Source organism: Molothrus aeneus, chromosome 2 (assembly GCF_037042795.1).
Source record: "Molothrus aeneus isolate 106 chromosome 2, BPBGC_Maene_1.0, whole genome shotgun sequence".
NCBI classification, from domain to species: Eukaryota; Metazoa; Chordata; class Aves; order Passeriformes; family Icteridae; genus Molothrus; species Molothrus aeneus.
The window spans coordinates 53931258-53937262 of NC_089647.1; positions in this window are offsets into that span (position 1 = coordinate 53931258).

A 6005-nucleotide genomic window follows, 5' to 3' on the forward strand; every position below is an offset into this window, starting at 1 on the left:
TGCACAATTAAAATTCCCTAGTATTTTTACATTCATACATTCTAGTAATTTGGCTTATCCTTTAGATTCTTTAACTTAAAACAGGAGAACAGTGACTGGCTTTCTGCTTTATAATTAGAATTAAACCAATTACAGAAAAGTGAATACAGAACAAATCAAAGTACATAAACTCCAAATTAAATGTTTGAGTTGTAGACTGTAGTGGGATTTGGACATTCCTGATTATGATTCTAGTAAAACTGTGGCAGTAATTTTACCCTTCTTCTACACACATTTAAATACTTCTTGTATTCAGATGGTACCAAATGCTGTGGAAGGTTTGGGGTTTAGGACTGTCTGTCATCAACCACTGAACCACAGATAAGTAGACAGACCAGCTTGGAAATGTAAGCTGAACCCTTAAATCACAGCTGAGTCCATTGCCTTCTCCTCACAACTGGCTTTAAGAGCACAAAAGAATTTAAAATGAGAGCAAAGCATCTCAGAAGACTTGGTCGCAGCCAGTGGAGACCATGCCAGCTGTCAGCGAGAAGGAAACAAACACACCCTCCTGGGTTGCTTTCCTCACAGCTGCTTTAACATGTTGTTGTAGCCAGGCCCTGCACTGTCCAGATGGCAGGCAAAGAATTTGTCTCATGGCCCTCAGTGCATTGCTCCTTTTAAAAAGTTCACAAACCAGCCTCAGTGTAAATACTATGGGATTTTTTAAAAAATTGTAGTGCACCAAGCACCTTCTCAAGTCAGATTTTATGCACTTTTTCATCAAACAAGGCTCTTAGGACTCCCCTCCATAAATAACCAAAATGTAGTTCAGAGTGCTTCAAGTTACAGCTGGAGGGAGACAAAGGGAGGAGCAGATGAATGAAGCAACAATAACCTTTAGTAATCCATCCCAAAGCCTTGGATATAGTAACTACATCTAAACTGTAGAAAGAGTTAACATGTATGTACTTCCAAAGAAATGCACATCCTTGGGTAAAACCATATTTAAGTTGCTGCACCTTTTCCCCCTTCTCCTTTTAAGATGTACTGATTTGAATGTTTTAATGTATTCTAAAACATCTTCTAAATGAAGCCTTTAGACTCTTTCCTTTGTAATTTCAATAAAATTACAAAGGAAAGAAAAAAAACAGCTCCTACTGGGGAAAAACAAAAGAAGCAAAGGAAACACTGCAATGTCAAATAAAGTATTCGTGATAATTTTTGCATCTGACCTGACAAAATCTTAATTTTAAACATCTTGCTATAACTTCTTTTAGAGTATAGGTCATCGACATATGTGAAACATTGTCCAGTCAGGCAGTCCTGACTCATTGTTTCCAGCTGCTACACAACCTTAGGTAATTTTATTATCCTAATTTTTTCACTTAAAAGTATTGCTGTAGTTTCATGGTAATTGCCAGTGGGAATTAAAGCCATTATTTCAATTATAGTAAAATCAGTTTTCTGAAGCTGCATGACCAAAACGTATGCATTTAAAAACCCACTAAATTGAGAGCTTCTGGATATTAGTCCAAATACTAAATATTGGCAGAATTTCTACTTGAATAAATCCCATAGGCTGTAAAACTCAAGGATCATGAAGATGTCTGCATGTATCACACCCATTTTCCTGCATGTAACAGGCAGAATTAACCGGGGGGGACAGAGCCTTTCCTGGCCAGCCTTTTCTGTGCATTCACATTCCTTGCACTGTGTAGCAGCCCCCAGGCCTCTGCCATCAGTGTCACCTGGAGCCCAGCTGTCCCTCTCCAGCCCCAGCATGAGTGCTAACAGGAGCAAGGAGGTGACAGACTTGCAGGCCAGCTTTTCACCAGCTGCTGCCTACAGACCCCAGGCCTTAAGAAGAGCCTTGCTGGAGAAGCACCTGGTGCAGCAGGCAGACCCAAGTGACAGTCTTGCTGCAGGAGAGCCTCAGGGACACTCAGGCTTGAGCAGGCCCTTTGCACTCCCCAGCATCACCTCCTCAGGTAAAGCTGTGATTGTCTTGGCATCAGTTCTGCCTTGGAAGCTGGAAAGGGTTTCCTGAGGTGGTGGGGTGAAACTGACTGCTTGTGCCTCTTGATGGTGATGAGCCTGGCCCCTATGCCATTGTTTCCTACACAAATCCACAGCTTAAGATGTGAAGAATAAAAATCATTTCTGTTAGTGAATATTTCTACAGTGATGTAAAGTCCATAGGGACCGTAAGAAACATCTGCCCATTTCTCTTTCAGATGAGAGGTATCTGTCAGATGTTAACTTCCAACAATTCAAATCCTCTCTATATATATTGACATCATTAATAAAAAGAATATTTTTCACTCCACAGTTACACACATCGGTGGCTTGCTCTTCTCAGAGCACTACACAGGGCACTGCTGGACTCCCAGGACTACAGTGATGAGTTTAAGGCAGGAATTCTACCAATAAAGCATTTGACCAAACTGCCAGTGGGATCTGAAAGGGCATCCCTGCTACTGAATGGGCAAATGGCTATATGTAAATGATGCCTATGTGCAAAACCTCAGTCCTTCACAAATACTCCCAGTTATTTTTTCTTGAACATCAGAGAGGTTTTGTATTGATCAAGCTTTTGGACTTGAGTGTCACTTTTTTCTCTTTTTACTCAGTTGTATTTGTTTATAGAAGAATCATAACTACTTATACAGATCTTCCACATTTCTTGTTCCCTGTGAGAATGGCTGTCAGAGCTGTGTCTGTTTTAACAGATTTGCAGTAGTACTGAGAACCAGGGTACTAAAAAATAAAATCCCTGACTAATGCAATTTATCAGATTAAGCCCTAGTGACTGTGCAATTACATCAGCCAAAAATGATCATTCCTGGTATGACTTTCCTTGCTTACAAAGGTTCCTGGATATCAGTGTACATCTTGCCCTTGCATGCACAGCTGCATCACACCCTGTGCTTTGTCACACAGGTGCCACCCTATGTCCTTGGCAGGCAAAGCACTTCAAACCCTGGGTACACTGTGCCCCAGGAGGGTGCCGGGAGGGCATCCTGTGTCCCCTCTGCAGGGCAGTTCATTTCAGCTGGTACTGCCAACTGGTAATGAAATAAAGATCAGGAAGCAAACCACAGCCTTCTTGTTGCAATTACACAGCCACATTAAGGACCCTGCTGCAATCCCTCCCTTCCTGACCTCAGTCCCAAGTTCTGCTTCCTTTCACCACATGACAAAGTATGCTCTGGCACAGGCAGCACCCTGTCCTGCTGCTGGCCATCTCCCCATGGATGTTTCCCATGCCTTCACTTTCAAGATTTCCTGAGGCCACAAGAAGCAGAATGCACTCTCCTGGAAGTAGTTCTTAGGAATCAAATTAACCTTAACCAACAACCTGAAAACCAACTGAAAGTTAGCAACCATAGCCTGTAGTAAGTGAGCGTTGGCATTTCTCTGAACTAAACCAACCCGTGATCTTATTTCTTTTTGCTACAAGTGAGTCTAAGAGAAAGGCATTCTTTACTAATCCATGGTGGTGAAATACCCTAATTAGGTGAAAACATTTGTGTATAGCATTCCAGAAAAACTCCTTGTGTGACAACAGCACTGTAGGCTCTTCTATGTTGCTTCCTCCGTAGCAATAAAATCTTCTCCTACCACTGGAACAAGCAGTGTAAGTGAGAGTGCAGCTCTGCTGATGTCTCTAAACCACAAGCTTTTGCTAACACTGATGTGTCAGATCTCCATCCTCCCACCCAACCCATATGAACAAACACACGTACGCACCTTGACAGGCAGCAGGTAACCAAACTCTTGCATTTTCAGTCTTGCAGGCCCAAAGGATTTTCTTCATGCCAAAACTTGCCCTGTGTCTCTTTACTAAAGCTGCAACACTTCAGCAGGAGGAGAGAGACTTGGAGCTTTTATTGTGCTTGCAAGACCAGATTACATCGATCACATTGACTGGTCACAACTACTTTACTCATGCGAACACCGGCTGAACATCAGAGGCTCTTTGGGACCATGAGAGAGCAACACAGCCCCCTCCACCAACTAAACATGGTGGCACAGGATACTGATTTTGCTGCTTCATTAATAAAGCAAATGTACCTCAGCATTAGGATTGATTTTGTTTTTTATGAGGCGTTTTAAAACTATTTCCAAAGATAATTGTCCAGTGAGGTCATTTTTACACTAACCCTTTTCTGGAATTTTCTGGGCTGGAAATGTGGTTTCTTCAGTGCAGCACAGCCATCTTTGTTTATTAGACTCTTAACTATTACTATACTTGTATTTATTATACGTTTATTCTTTAAAAAGGAAAAAAGCCCAAGCATCTCCAAGAGCTATTTCTTTCCATGGATTTGTGTCCCATGCTTCTTCGACTTGGTCTAAGAGGGCAGAAGTTCCAACATGAGCTTTTGCTGCACTCTGGGTGTTTTAGGTTGTCTTCCTACACAAACTGTTTGGCATTTAATAAGGCTGGGAGCTTTTCCTCAGTGCACATGAGTTTCTCCCTCCTTCCCCACACTTATTTTTACACTGCTGATCGAAGTAAATTTCCTTCCAACAGGTTCAACAGCTATTGGAGACAGGCATACAGCATGATCATAGAAACCTCCTGTGTGTAAGAACAAATATATTTCTCCCCCTGCTTCACCATGCCTTCAGCAGCCTTATTTGCTGGTGTCTTCCTTAAAGGGCACACCACAGATCACCAAGTTTGGCTACTCAGTTTTGTTTTGAAAACAAGTTAAAGACCTGACGAAGCTTGCTTATAGATTAACAAGTTTCATGTTTAACTTGGGGAAAATAAGAACAGAATGCTCCTGAAAAGGTAGGAAACATCCTTAAAAGTACTTCAGCATAAATCTTGCGTCATACAGGGCTCCAAAGAACACACCAGCAACCTTGTGCTGACATACACTTGACCTTTGCTGCAAGCACACAATTGCAACATCCTGAATGTCTGTAGCTAAAGTTTTCCCAGCAGGTTTTCCAGCTTGATTGCACATATACTGAGCAGCAGTGTAAATATAATTTATACATTAACATCTAGCCTGTATGCATGTGAGGCCTCATTTGATGTTCATGATTGCCATGCACCATCAAACATGGATTTAAAAAGTCCAGCTTTGGAATAAAGCAGTTGTACTTTTCATTTTACTTACACCAGGACCAATCCGTAAATTAAGCCACATGCAGATGAAGAAAAAAAAAGTATTGTGTATTTAGGAAACTTCCTTTAAAACAAATTGTTTTATCTCAGTCCAAACATTCACAATAGCAGGAAGCTGGATCATAGCATGTTTACAGTTGTATAATAGCTCCAAAAACACTAAAGCATCCTCCCACTGTATTAAGAAAAGAGCCTTTAAAAGATGAAAAATAAGATTAGTACAAAGTCTCTTGACTGAATTAACCTAAGACAAATTATTTGGACACATATGGTGTATATTATTTAAAAACAGATTAAACAGTGTTTTGGGGTTTTTTTTCAGACATGAAATTATTCTATAAACATTTCTACTTTTCTGATGAATCAATGCTCAAAATTTGGCCAGAAGACAACGGAAACTCTCAAGGTGATCTAGGGGGAGATTTTTCAGCCTTGTTTTTCTATGTTACTCCCTTTTTTTTCTGTCCTGTATTTTTTCTTGCACACTGCTTCAAAAGAGCAAGTACATCTTACTTATCTTATACACCCAATTCTGCACCCTCCCCTAGAAAAGCTGGCATTACAAGGATCCAAATTGTATTACAAAAGAATAAAATCAATCTTGCTTTAAGAATAGCAGTTTTAAGTGTAAATGGCACGATACAGAATGGTATTGGTGATATTTGAGTGAGCCCCAGATTACCTGGCAAAGCTCAGTGGCACAGGCTGGCAGGAGCACCACGATGGGGAGCAAAGGGAATGGCAAAGTCCTGCAGGTAGTGAACCCTCCTGGCCCTCAGCTGGGTCAGCCTGACTCATGGCATATGTTGGATGATGCCCATCATTTGACAAATATGCAGGACAGGGATTTCAGACATTAACAACATGTTAGATCACCTTT